This window comes from Balaenoptera physalus, assembly GCF_965194825.1.
Source record: "Balaenoptera physalus genome assembly, chromosome: 21".
Lineage (NCBI taxonomy): Eukaryota > Metazoa > Chordata > Mammalia > Artiodactyla > Balaenopteridae > Balaenoptera > Balaenoptera physalus.
Genome location: NC_138902.1, coordinates 33674498 through 33687531, shown reverse-complemented (window position 1 = coordinate 33687531; position 13034 = coordinate 33674498). Strand labels below are relative to the sequence as shown.

At 56.8% G+C, this 13034-nt stretch overlaps 1 protein-coding gene across 4 annotated transcripts in view; it reads right to left on the bottom strand.

The window, feature by feature from the left end:
• The window catches only part of DLGAP2 (DLG associated protein 2), a 736824-nt gene that overhangs the window by 481604 nt on the left and 242186 nt on the right, over positions 1–13034 (bottom strand). The gene's annotated exons all lie outside the window — the stretch shown is intronic.

The window sequence follows — 13034 nt, the reverse complement described above, 5'->3', positions numbered from 1 at the left end:
GAAGTCATACCAAAGACCACCTATAATATAATTTTTTATATAAAATGCCCCATACAGGCAAATGTTCAGAGCCAGAAGGTAGGTTATCAGTTGCCAGGAGCTGAGAGAGGAGAGAACGGGCAGCAACGGCTAATGCACACGAGTTTCCTCTGCAGGTGATAGAACCTGTTCTGGAAAGAGAGCTGTGGCGGCTGCCAGCTCGGCGGGGAGACTGAAACCTGCTGAATTGCGCATCTGAGTGAAGTTCACAGTATGTGAATTACATCTCGGTGCAACCGTTTTCAAAACCTTATATACTGCTGTAATAGAGCAGAATCAGATGCACACGGGCTTTCCCAGCCGAGTGTTCACCCAGTGGCTGCTCACTGTGGCCACGGCACCGACACCTGGGCGTCCAGGTGAATAACAAGGTCAGCAGAGGACCAATAACCCACACACCCCTGGTCCTCGGGCATCTCTTGTACATCAGGGCTTGAAGGAGGTAACCCTGCACTTACAATTGTGAAACCCCATACACGGCCAGAAGCTGATGTAAAGTGGACAGTCCACACACCCACTCACCCACACTCACACACACGCGTGTGCTAGCACCTGTCACGTGGGATTCCGGGTCACCGAGATGGAGAAAACATGTTCACATCACGTAAAAAATCACCAAAACGCCCACATTTGAGTATATTATTACTTGGGCCTCTCTGGTTAATTTTTTAGCAGAGGACGTTTCATTCAGCCAAGTCCAAGGACACACCCACACCCGCAAAGTCATGTACACAGAGGGCTGGGGGCTGGCTGGGGGTTTAGGTCACAAATTCAAATCCGAAGAAGCAGCAATGTCTGGCCAAGAGATGACACAGAATGAGCACCTCGGTAAGACACACATTCTGACATTCTTGGTGGAAAATAGCAAAGCCAATGTTTTTATACCATACACAGTCCATTCAGCAAATGAGAGACTGCATTAAAGGCAGAACAAAAATGAAACCACTAGGGAAATAAAGGTGATTAAACTCACATTATGCCTCAAAAATAAAGTTTCTGTTAATAACCACCTGGCTTTATTCTATTTACCACCAATTTACCAGACTGGGCAGCTTCGATACTGCTGGGCTGCTTTTTGTAACTTTTAATGGAAAAATCTTCAGTAAAATTGAATAGCATATTTCTTCCCTTCCTGAGCTACTCCCTCCTTCACCAATCAAACCCGAAGCGCGTTTACGTCTTGCATCCCTTCACTTTGAAATAACTGGGACGCAGGCACCGAGAAGCTGGACCACAGATGCAGGGGTAACACTCCCCACTGTGCAGACATCCCAGGCCGACTCGGGAGGTTCCCTCCTCTCACGATATTTACTGAGTGCTTATTACCTGCCAGGCCCTCTTCTGTGCGCTGGACAGAAAAGGCAACACGGCAGACAAAGAGCCCATCCCGTGGAGCTGACGTTCTATTGAAGGAAACGAGCAACAGAACAAATATGTTTACCTTTCTGTGGGGAGAAAAGAGGAGAAAGAGGTTTAAGTCTTGGGCCTTTGACACACTAGAGAACGTGTCAAATGGAGATAAAGGCACCGAAAAGTAAAGCAGGGAAGGCGGCAATGAGGCGGGCGGGGGCGGGGCCTGCACTTGTTTTCGGGGGCTGGGGACCTGCGGTGGGCGCGGGTGACCCCCAGGTCGCGGGAACAGGGAAGTGGTCGGGCTTGAGAACGTGCGTGGAGACCGGCGAGCCCGGGGCTCGGGGCACAAGAGAAGGCGGTGGCCACGAGGTCCGGCCTGTATGGGGCTGCGGACTCTGTGAGTAAGCCCGTGGGCCTCCTGGGGCCTTTGGTTTTTCCAGCGAGTGAGCCGGGAGCCCTGGGTTTACTGGAAGGAGCGTTTAGTTGTCCTGTGTCTGGAGGGTCCCTGGGGCCGCTGCGGTGAGCGCTAAGGAGGGTTAACCCTGAGGCGGGGCGGGGGGGAAGGCCAGGGCAGCGGGCAGGTGGCAGCGGGCAGGTGGCAAGGACGCGGCCTGGACGCCCCAGCAGGGGAGGTGGCACTGGGACACCGGGCGTGCACTGAAATTAGACCAGGATCTGCCGAGGGACGGGGTGGGGGACGTCAGAGTCCAGGGCAACCCCGAGCGAGTCACCGAAGCTGGACGGTCAGGGCCGCAGGAGTGGCCTTGGGAGGGGACGTGGGTGTGGACCGCATGACGCGGTTTAGACGTGATGCAGCTGGACGCGTCTCACCGAGCGAGGAAGTGGGTGGAAAAGAGGAGAAGAGAGAGGCAGGTGCCAAGCCCGAGGGGCAGAGCCCAGAGAGACCGGAGCGTAGCAAGGGGCGGCCGGGACGGAGGGGGAGCCGAGGGTGTCCCGAGGGGGTCCCGGGATCCAGGGGAGGCCTGTGGGGAGCCGGGGCCACCGACGGTGTCAGACGGCGATGGACCGAGAACGGGCGGGTTTGACAGCCTGGAGGCCGCAGAGCCCCTGCCCTCTGTGCAGTGAGGCTGCCTGAGCAGAGGAAGGAGGTGGTGACCCCCTGAAGGGGCAGAAGGACGGGGGAAGCTGAGGAGGAAACATCGTCAAGAGAGATCCTTAAAGATGGAGAAACGCCAGCACCCCCATGCTTCGACGGGACGCCTTGCACGCTCACAGGCGACAGGGGCGCATCCTTGGGGCGTGGCCTAGTGGGGACCTGCGGGGGACGCGAGCGATCCCAGGGTTGCCGTAAGGCTGGGGTCACGCGGGTGGAGTGAGGCCCATCTGTGCAGCCCTGCTTCTCCCCCACCTCGCGCAGCCACGGGCGGGTACGGGTGCCGGCGAGGCGGGGGCAGTTTGTGGGCTGGGATGCTGCCACGTGAGCAGGACAGACCCAGAGGCGGGCGGGGGGTCTGCGATCACGGGCACTTCTGTCCTTCTGCCATCTCGATACTCCATTTATCCGGGATGACACTAAGAGACAATTATTTAACGGTTTGCTGTATTTCAGGTTTTAAGCTCATCTCGACACAATTGTAAGGAGCCCCTACTCTTGGCAAAGTGCTGGTGGGAAAGGGGGACAGAAGATGGACCAGAGTCCTCCCCCCGTAAGCTGAGAATCCAGCAGGGGGACCACGAACTACAGACCGAGAAACAGGGTAACCAGACGGTCACTGCTCCACAGGACGCCCGTGGGCCAGCGCTCCATCCTTAGGGCTTCAAGAAAAATGTGAAGCAAATGACCCGCGGTGTCACCACAGACCCTGCAGCCGAGGCCGCCTCCTCTCCCCGGACGCTGACTCTCGCCGGCCGCTGCACGGAAGCCTCACCACGTGCAGTCTTGTCCTCATTGCTTCATTGTCCCCCCAGCCCCGTCACCCAGTCCTCTCAAAGGAGCAGATGCGCCCTGACGAGGCCCCGCCCGTCCCCTCGGCGCCGGCTCCGTCTGGTTGATTTATCCGAGGCACAGATGTGGGCGCGTTGCTATTTGATAAAGTGACGTGTTTTGGTCTCTCTTCCCCTCACACCTGGTCTAAGGGCACGTGGACCTGCCCATCCCTCACTGAGAAGGAGCCACACGTCCTATTCTGCCTTTCTGGTTTCCACCACCTCTGACCGACACCTTCACCATCGTCCCTCTGCAAACTGTCGCCTCCCGAGAATCCCCTGCAGCACCGCGGATGGAGTTACCTTCACAGATTCCCAAGCCGACCAGCACTGTCAGGTCTGGGGACGGGGCCCCGACATGGCGTCTGTCTGTCCGTCTGCAACGCTCTCCCCTCCGTCAGTGCAGGAAACTGGCACATGTTCCCAGATCCCAGGAAAGCAGCCCATCCCCGTGTTTACTCTGACCTCGCAGGCAGAATCGCAGAATCTTCTCTGCGTCCTGGTGGCATTTCTGACGCAGCCTGTCGACTACTGTGACGAAGGCACGAGTTACGTGCACGTGTCCGTCCTCTCCACACTCTGCCCGGGGTGGAGAGCTGTGGGCCGGGCTGTGGCAGTGGAAGGTGCCCCATCGAGGCCGCTGTCCCAGGCTGAGTGGCCCCTGGTGGTTTCCTCCCCGCCACTTCCCACGTACACCTTTGGGTGACAACAACCCCAGGTACGGCTTTCCCCCCAGGATTCACTTTTACAAGATAAAGATAATAAGTACTTTGATAGAGATTCAAGGTCAGAATTAAATCCCGTGCAGCCTCCGAGTACTCAGGAGCGTTTCCTAAAAACTCTCAGGAATCCAGCCTGGACCTGCTTCCTGCAGGGGCCACGTGTTCCAAGCATCGGGGCCTCGACCCCGGTGCGCGTGCAGTCCACACGGACACCAGGCTCCACGCGTGCTGGGGGGAGGCGGCAGCTGGGGTCCAGCCTCTGGCCAGACGAGGCCTGCATGGTGGGCAGGGCCCCCGAGAACGGCGGACGGACAGAGTCAACCTGCAGGGGCGACGCCCACTGGGCGAACACTGGGCTCCCCCCCGGGGCCTGGCCACCTCCGTGCCCAGCGTCCAGCGTGAGGACCGCCACAGAGCCCCTCGCCGACAGGTCTGGTCCTGTGCTCTACAGCAGGTGGACGGCTCCATCTAGGGGACACACACGTCCTGGCCGGCGGCTCTCGGGGGAGCTCCTTCTGTCACCCACACCAGGCCAGGGGAGAGTGGTCACTCCGGGAAGAGGCTGTCATCGGAGATTCTCCTCTCTGCTGCCAGCGGCCAGTGGCACCTATGGCAGATGTGGGAGGCCCGTCGCCTTGGGGCCGATGACAGCAGAGACGATTGCAGGAGGAAACCCCTCCCATCCCCACCAGCACTCTTCCCTCACCGGACGCTTCCCGGCACACGACCACCCTCCGACTTTCAGGGCACGCCCAGCATTTAGGCCACAGCTTGCAACTCCGAAGCAAAAGCCAGAAGCGGTGGAAGGCTTGATCCCCATGTGCCCACAGTCTAATCAGCTCAGCACTGACCTTTCTGTGTCGTCTTCATCAGCACCACCATCACGCTCTGGTTTTCTGCTCCACCCCCGACAAGATGAGGCTTTTTTTAAAAAAAAAAAGGGGGACCCTCTTAGCACACTGACAGCAGCAAGGTGTGATGTGAAAACGTGCAAAAATGTTCCAGGAACCACAAGGGTCACGTGAGGCCCCAAGTACGGCCATCAGAGGGTCAGCTGAGCCGGGCAAACACCCTGCCACCTCCGGGGCCCCGAGCCGTGCTGGCGAACCCTCCAGGACTGGGGTTCTCGCTCAAATGAGGAGAAAGGCTGGCGTCACTGCAGCAAAAGGAAAAGACACCTGCGTGTCAGGACAGGGGTCAGTGCCAGGTCTGCACGTGAGGCCGGCTGCCAACCACGCGTGCGGGGCTGCAGCCAGAGCGGGTCGGGTCCCGGTGGGCGTGGAGGGACAGAACACGTGAGGCAGAGGCTACGGGTCGGGTCCCGGTGGGCGTGGAGGGACAGAACACGTGAGGCAGGTGCTAACCGGACTCCTTCAGGAAGTGTGTGCTCAGAGCCCAAACACGCGGCAGACCCCGAGTTAATAAGACCACGGTGCCTGACCCCAGGGTTTCCGGAATGAAGGATAACGAGACGGCTTTGATGTGATGAGCTTGATGCTGCCATGAAAGAAGGCTTCCATTCCTTAGACAAATCAGGCCCATAGGTGCTAATGTTGATCCTGTTTTATTTCCCCAAATTTAAATGATCCTACAGTTATATTTTGCATTCCAATTTTATTTAAAATTAACCATATCAAGGGGTCAAGGATAGACACATGCCCTAAAGAAAAGGAGAGAGGATCCCGCACCACTCCCCAGATCCAGCAAAAATTCAAAATGCATCCTCCGCCCGTTAACAGGAAGTAACTGAGGCAGAAGTCTGGGTGCGTCCTACGCACTTTATTTATGGCAGCATCCTGCACCCATCCAGAAGTACCGCCCAGATCGCAGGGGCCGCGACCGGGCTGAGATCCATGCCAGGAGGAAAGGCTTCTCTTGGTCTCCGGTCGGGATGCCGTGAGCAGCTCTCTGCTGGGCTCACGCGGTCACTGTCCCCAGGCCGTCCTGACACCGGGTGTTTCCACAGGGATAAGCCCCATCCAGAGCACACCTGTCCGTTTTACAGATGAGGACATCAGGGCTGGAACGGAATTCTGGAAAATCACAGACACTTATTCACCTTCGGATCTTTCCACCAGGTCAGGGTCAGGCCTCTTAAAGGCGTGAGAATTGTGTGTAGCTCGAGACGGACAAACACCAGCCCCTCAAAGGGACAGAGACCCTGAGAAACCTGCAGGCACGTGACAACACAGACACGGGTCCTCAGACCTTCTTACGAAACAGTCCCATTTTCTGAGAAACAACTGAGTTTCCAGCGAACAAACGTCGGGTTGTAGCTATGTGTACAATCCTTCCCGGCCACGAGGTAATGTGGACCCTCACCTATTCTCAGATTTGGCTGCAGTTCTATTATTCCTTCCAAGCCCCTAATTTCATACAGAAATGGAGGCCACAGGGAAGAAAGCCGAGAAATGAAACCACGAACCAGAGAAGGCTCTTAATTTACCCAAGTTGGCAAACTCATAACGGACTTACTTCCTGAGAATTACTGCTAACATTCAATCTTTATTTATTGCCCTAAATGTTATTTAAGAATTATCTCGTTCTGCCGCTCAGTTTCCAATTTGGTGTCTAGCAGACGCTCCTCCAGGGGACGTGAAAATAGTAATTTCATGGGAGGCTGAGGGCGTTTTTCTCATTTCTTCAAGTTCAGGGAGCTGTCCTTAGTGCTGTCTGATGCTCCTGGCACACAGGAAACCTCAGACCCAGGGTCCTGGGGTCATTCTCGAACAGAACTCCCCAGATCCGAGCCCACCAGCCCTCAGAGGGAAAGAATTACCTGGCGTACTCATCCCAACAGTTACCGTAACTCCATGCAGCATCGGCTGAGGACCCGGGCTCCCCATCTGCACAGGCTCTGCATCTACCAACCGGGGCACACGGATGCACATACGGTCCACCTAGCACGATACCCTGTCCACGGATGTACACACGGTCCACCTAACGCGATGCCCTGCACGTGGACACACACGCAGTCCACCTAACACGATGCCCTGCACGTGGACACACACGCGGTCCACCTAACACGATGCCCTGCACGTGGACGCATATGCGGTCCACCTAACACGATGCCCTGCACGTGGACGCACACAAGGTCCACCTAACACGATGCCCTGCACGTGGATGCACACGCGGTCCACCTAACACGATCCACTCACAGCTCGTAAGCACACGAACCAGGCAGTCAGGCGGCCTCTGCAGGCCCCACGGCGGGTTCCCTTGCCCTGAACCAGCCCGCTTGGCTATGTGCACTGGAAACTCGCCACCTTGCTGTCTGCAAGGCCTCAGCTTAGACCAGTGGTTCTCAGCTGTGGTCACCAGACCGGCACCTGGGCACCGCCTGGGAACTCACCAGAAATGCACCTGCTGTGCCACCCCCTGGACGTACTGAATCAGCAAGTCTAGTGCGGGGGAGGGAGGGTTGCGGCCGCTTGAGTGACAGTGAGATCTCCCGGTGAGTCTGAGGCCATTAGTGTTTGTTGGACCAGCAGGACGGCATCAGCTTGAATATTTCAGTGGCCTCAGGAGGTTCCAGAAGCCAGGTTTGTGTGTTTCTCTTTGGTTAAACTTCTAGGATAACAGCTCTCCAAGGAGCCAGCGGCGCCTCACTAAGCAACACATGCAGCTTCCAGGAATTGCAGGTGCTTAAAACGCTGCTTTTGTCGTGTGCAAAAGTGCACCCACTGACGAGCCCTTCGAGAATAACGTGCACGTGATGCCCGAAACCCTTGCAGACAGAGCCCCGTCTCCCCAAGACATCGGGGAGAATACCACCCCCTTCAATCCACGAGAGCCAGGCCCTGCTGGACTCCGGGGGGCAGCGGTCATGGAGAGAGCCCCCCGGCAGCCTGACAATCAGATAAGAGAGGGAACAACGCTGGCCCCCAAGGATGGGCCTGCTCGCTCTACTGAGGGATTTGAATAAGGGGTGTAGTTTGGATCAGATGAAAGCTTGAAGACAGCCTTGCAAAAGGGCAATAAGTAAAAAGGGAACAGCAGGGGCAGTCGGGTGGGAGGGAGGGCAGAAGGGACCCCGCACCCCAGGGAGGCGGTGCCCCGAGCCCACGGGCGCTTCCTCACTCCTTCGTCCTCAAGGGGACCCAGCTCGTCCACCTGCCCAGCTGCCCAGGCTGAAAACACACCACGTGGGGCAACTCTTCACGGAGGTCAAGTCCAGCCAGCGGGACACAGCACAGATTGCCAGATGCTTCCTGGCATCTTCGGAGGCCCCATCGGGAAGATGAGGAGGAGAAGCCGAGCCCGAGCGGCCCCAGGAGAAGGTGACGACACCCAGTATCCAGCAACAAGGCGCTGCTTCCAGACGTAACTAAGGGCAAAGAGTCGCCTGCTGTGATTTTCCAGGGCACTTCCGAGGAACACATTACTGCGCTCTTTTACTTCATTTCACCGTCCCAGGCCCATCCCTCTCGACGGCCTCCCGGCTAATGTCACAGCCTCTGGCACGTCCCCTTCACTCTGCCGGCCCCTCCCAGCCAGAGTGACCCCCAAGGACCCAGCTCCTCCTCCCCGTACAAAACAGGCACCAAGCACCCAGCTCTCTATTAACCTGCCAGGCCCACGTCCACAGCTTCCTTGGGTGCCCAGGGAGCCGTTCAGAATCCCCGGGTACCTGCCTTCCCTCCACAGACGAAGGGAGAGCCCCGTCCCCCCAACACACCTGAGTAATTCACGGTTGCCGCTGCGCACACCTGCCCAGCCCGAGAGCAGGCGCGCGGGCTCCACGGCACCGGGCACCCGCTGGTCTGCTGCTCCACCCGGGCGGTGGTCCTGGCATCTAGCATCCCGTCTACCCATCTCCAGAACAAACACGGGAACGTGCAGGGCGGGCAAGGAGACAGCGCGTTGATGCACAAGCTCAGATCTGACTCCCAGGTTCAGGCTGAGTCTTTGGGCTTCGCTCGCCTGCCCTCCTCCCAGTAACGTGGAGCTAAGTGGCCCGGCCCACGTGCCTGCCGTGAGGGTCCCGTTCATCGTTTCTGTCACTGGCCGCTGGGCGCACAGCCTGGAGCTCAGAGGGGGCTGGCGCTCCGAGGTCCGCTGCCGCGCGTGTGGGCGGTGGGCCGAGAGGTGCCCCCCAAGCCCGCCCCTCTGCTAAGTCACCTGCCAGTCTAACATGTGCTCACAGCCTGGCAGTCCTTGTCTCCTCCCAGGCAGCCCGACGGCCACGAGGACACCGACGCTCAGGACAGAACACGCGACGGCAGACGGAGGCATCGTGATGCTTTATTTATCTTGACAATCACCCCAAAATACACAATTGTGAACAATACTTTCATTCATTTTTTGAGGCCCAAGCCATAAGTGCATTGGTCCTTAAAGCTATGACACTCCGGTGGCAAAGGGATGCTTCAAAGACAAGCACAAGACCATCTCCCTTCTCCAAAGACAAGGCCCTCTCTCCACTCTCGGGAGGGATTTGTGGTTTAACCTGAGGAGGAACTGACTCCAGTACTGAGAAATGGTCCCTTCCCGTCCACGTCCAGCGTCTGGCTTCTCAGATGTGGTAAAATCTTCTAGCACACAGCCACCTAAAAAGAAACCCAGATCAGAAGACGCTTCAATCAGCAAAACAAAAGAGTCCTGAGAGCTCGCCCTCCCTGGGTGTTCTAATGTGTACTCAGCATATCAAGGTCGTTTTCACCAGGTCTGGCATGGAGCGACACCTTTGCTGGATTCGGAGACACGTGGGTCGTGCTGAGTTCCTGACAGGAGAGCATCCCCGGGTCCAGGTACCTGCTGCTCCCACCGCAGGGCAGCCGGGAAGTGCCCGGGCGTCGCCCTCACACTGCCACCCCGCCCAGGCTCCAGGCTACGGAAGCTACACCTGCCGCGGTTTTCCATAAATGAGCTAAACACAATGCCGGCCTGTGCTGACTGAAGCCGGCCAAATGCCCCAGAGGCAGAGGTCTTTTCAGAAGTGCAGGCACTTTTACAGACGTTACTTAAATCACACGCTGGACGCAGACTAAAACCATGGCTCAGCAGGGACGAAAGTCCCTGGGGCCTCATCGGAGGGCAGAAATTCCAAGTCGATGGGCAAACTTGCTTCTTTAGCATTAAAGATCCAGATTTGGAAATGGTGGCCATCAGTGAATTCATTTCTAATGGTAATGGACTACTTTAAAAGGATTGTTTTTAAATGTAGTGGAGAAATCTTCTAAGCATCATAATGATTTTTTTTTTTTGGTAAAATTATCCTTAATAAAAATGGACTCATTCAGACATTTCCATCCTTTTGCATTAATGCTCTTTCTGAAAGGGATCATAGATTTCTGTGTGTGTTGCAAATGACCTCAGAAGGACACTTCAGAAAAGCCTGAGTGCCGGACCCAAGGGTGCTCGACCGGTCGGTGGGACTGACCAAACGGGAGGGCCTGACTGGGCCACCTCGCTCGTAGAAAAAGACGCCTCCTGGCACTTCCACCTCCCTGGTGCCCGGAGAAGTCACGATGCCCCCTTGCTGCCTTGGTTCCCGGGACTTCTGCAAAGGAAGCCGAACCTGTCCTATACTCGGCGAGGCACAGGCTGCATTCTGACACAGCAGTGGGGCTTGTCTGATGTGACAGCAGAATCTGCTGAGGAAACAGCAGCGGGCGGGGGGCTCTGAAAACAGAGGAGACAGAAGACCCCCCCGCCTTGAGGGAAAGTAGCTTTTCTTAAAATCGTTATTATTTTTTAAACAACAAAAAGAACTTACCATTTCCAGGAGGCCGTGTGGATCCGATGGAGGGTCAGGCTCACACCCTGGGCCCTTTCTTGGATTTCTCTTCAGACCCTCCATTGCCTGAGGTCAGAAACTTGCTCTGTGTTGACTCTTTTCCCTCTAAGAGAGACCGAAGATGCCATACTGGCTGTTTGGGCTGCTTTAGCTTAGATCAGTGAACAAAACCTTAAGAACGTCACCTCTCTAGATAGCGTCTTGCCTCCTGTCACTTGGGTGACATCAAGAGTACAGCTGCTTATATAAACGAAAACCGCAAAGCAACCAACACAAAGGAAATGTGGAATATGCGTCCTCAAATCCTCCACAGGCGGGCAACAGCGCATTCGTTAACTCACTAAAGGTACCGAGTACTAAAGATTAAAAACTAAAAATGTTTTTTGGAGAGTATTTTATGTTACATGCTTTAAACCTCACTTCTTTCCAACATTTTAAGGAATGATAAAATCCATACTATGACAGACGCCAAGACTATCCAAATCCTTAAATGGAACAAGTGAACACGCGTCTGAGCTGCCCTCATCTTAGAATGCCATGTCCTGCAGCAGGGCTCAAGTCGCCAGAGCCTCGGTGTGTTTTGATCAGTAAGATTAATTCTGAACAAAATTACATTTGAAAAATATTTAAGTAGTTTCCTTTCACCTCAAGAAGAAAATACAAGGGAACCGAAGAGTTTGGGGGAAGAAACGTAACGCGTCACTTTTTATTTTTAGGAGGGGCCAGCTGTGTGTGGAAGTCGACGTGTGAACAGACCGCGGGCGGGAAGTCTCGGGGCGCCTGGTTCCCGGGTCCCCGCGGGCTGTGAGTCTACGCGATGCTTCGGCTTCACAGACGACCTGGGGGGTGGGGAGGGGCTGCGACATCAGCTACTGTCTCATCTGGTCAAAGGATCCCTTTCTTTAAAAACGTAATGGATTTTTTCAAATTCTGAAGTTGAAATAAAACTGAAATCCTGGTAATCAGGCCGGTGAACGTGCGGACCTCCTGGGTTACAGCCGTGACCGGCCTCAGCCTTTCCCGGGCGCTGACCGGCCTCCAGCCTCCTGTTACCAGCTTCTTCAGTGTCCAGCTCTCTCTTTCTGCTGGTCTCTGCCCAGAAGGACTCAAACCGGTTCTTGTCTTTTCGGCTCACAAACACGCCCACCCCGGCCCACCTGCTGCTCTAACGCAGCCTCACCTTCAGGGACTGGACGTGTGTGCGGGGACCGTGCAGTGAACACGCCTCCCCCGCTCCCTCCCAGCAGGGTCACCCACACCCGACGACCTCGACGCCGCTGGCTCTTCCAGCGTCCCACTGCGCCCCGGCTACACGTCCTCACCTGTCCGCTCCGCTCACCCCGCGTCTCAGGGCTCCTCTCCCCTTCCTCACCCACGTCCTTTCTAAGAATGTCTCAGCTCCAGTCCACATCCTGATGCTGACAGATCTTCCCAAAGCAGCTCCAGCCCAGACCCCGCACCAGGACAGCCGAGGCCCCCCGGATGCGATGGTCCAGATGCACAGCCTCGGAACCAGGGCTGGGAGGTCAGCCCTCACGCCCCTGCCCTCCCCTGGCGTCCTGCCCACATGTGAGGGCCACTCGGTCCTCCCGTCTGCTCAGCAGGACCCAGGGGTCAGCATGGACCACCCCCTTCTGTATCCGCGTCCAGGTAACTGTCAGCACTGCTGATTCCGCCGCCAACACCCCCTTCCCGTGGCTGCGGCTCCCCCCGCTCTGCTCCCCGCCCGCCCCCAAGGCCACTGCGTCCCCAGGTTCCTGGCAGAGTCTTTGGAGGGTCTCTCCGGGTCCGGTCCTCCGTCTGCACCTCTAACCCACCCTCTGTGCCACAGCCCTAGGGAGCTTCCGGAGATGCAAATCCCAGCCAAGGATGCCCAGCACGGAACAGCCCTGGGAGCTTCCCACTGCCTTTGAGACTCCAAACTCCCACCACGGTTCACGACAGTCTGCGAGCTGACCCCCACCCTCGCGCCCGTGTCCTCTCTCACAGCTCTCAGACTGCACCCCAGGCGCGAGAACCTCCTTCCGACATGCGTCCTGCCGTCCACGCCACGTCCGGGGCCTGAACAGCTACGCCAGCCCCGAGCCCGGACCTCACGGATGCCCAGCGAACATCTGCCGCGTTAACTAGCGCATCACGCCCCGCATGTTGGGGTTATAACCCTATTCTAGAACAAGGCATGAAGTAACTGAACATGGGAAACGCCTCCATTTCCTACTGCCTTTCCTGGGAAG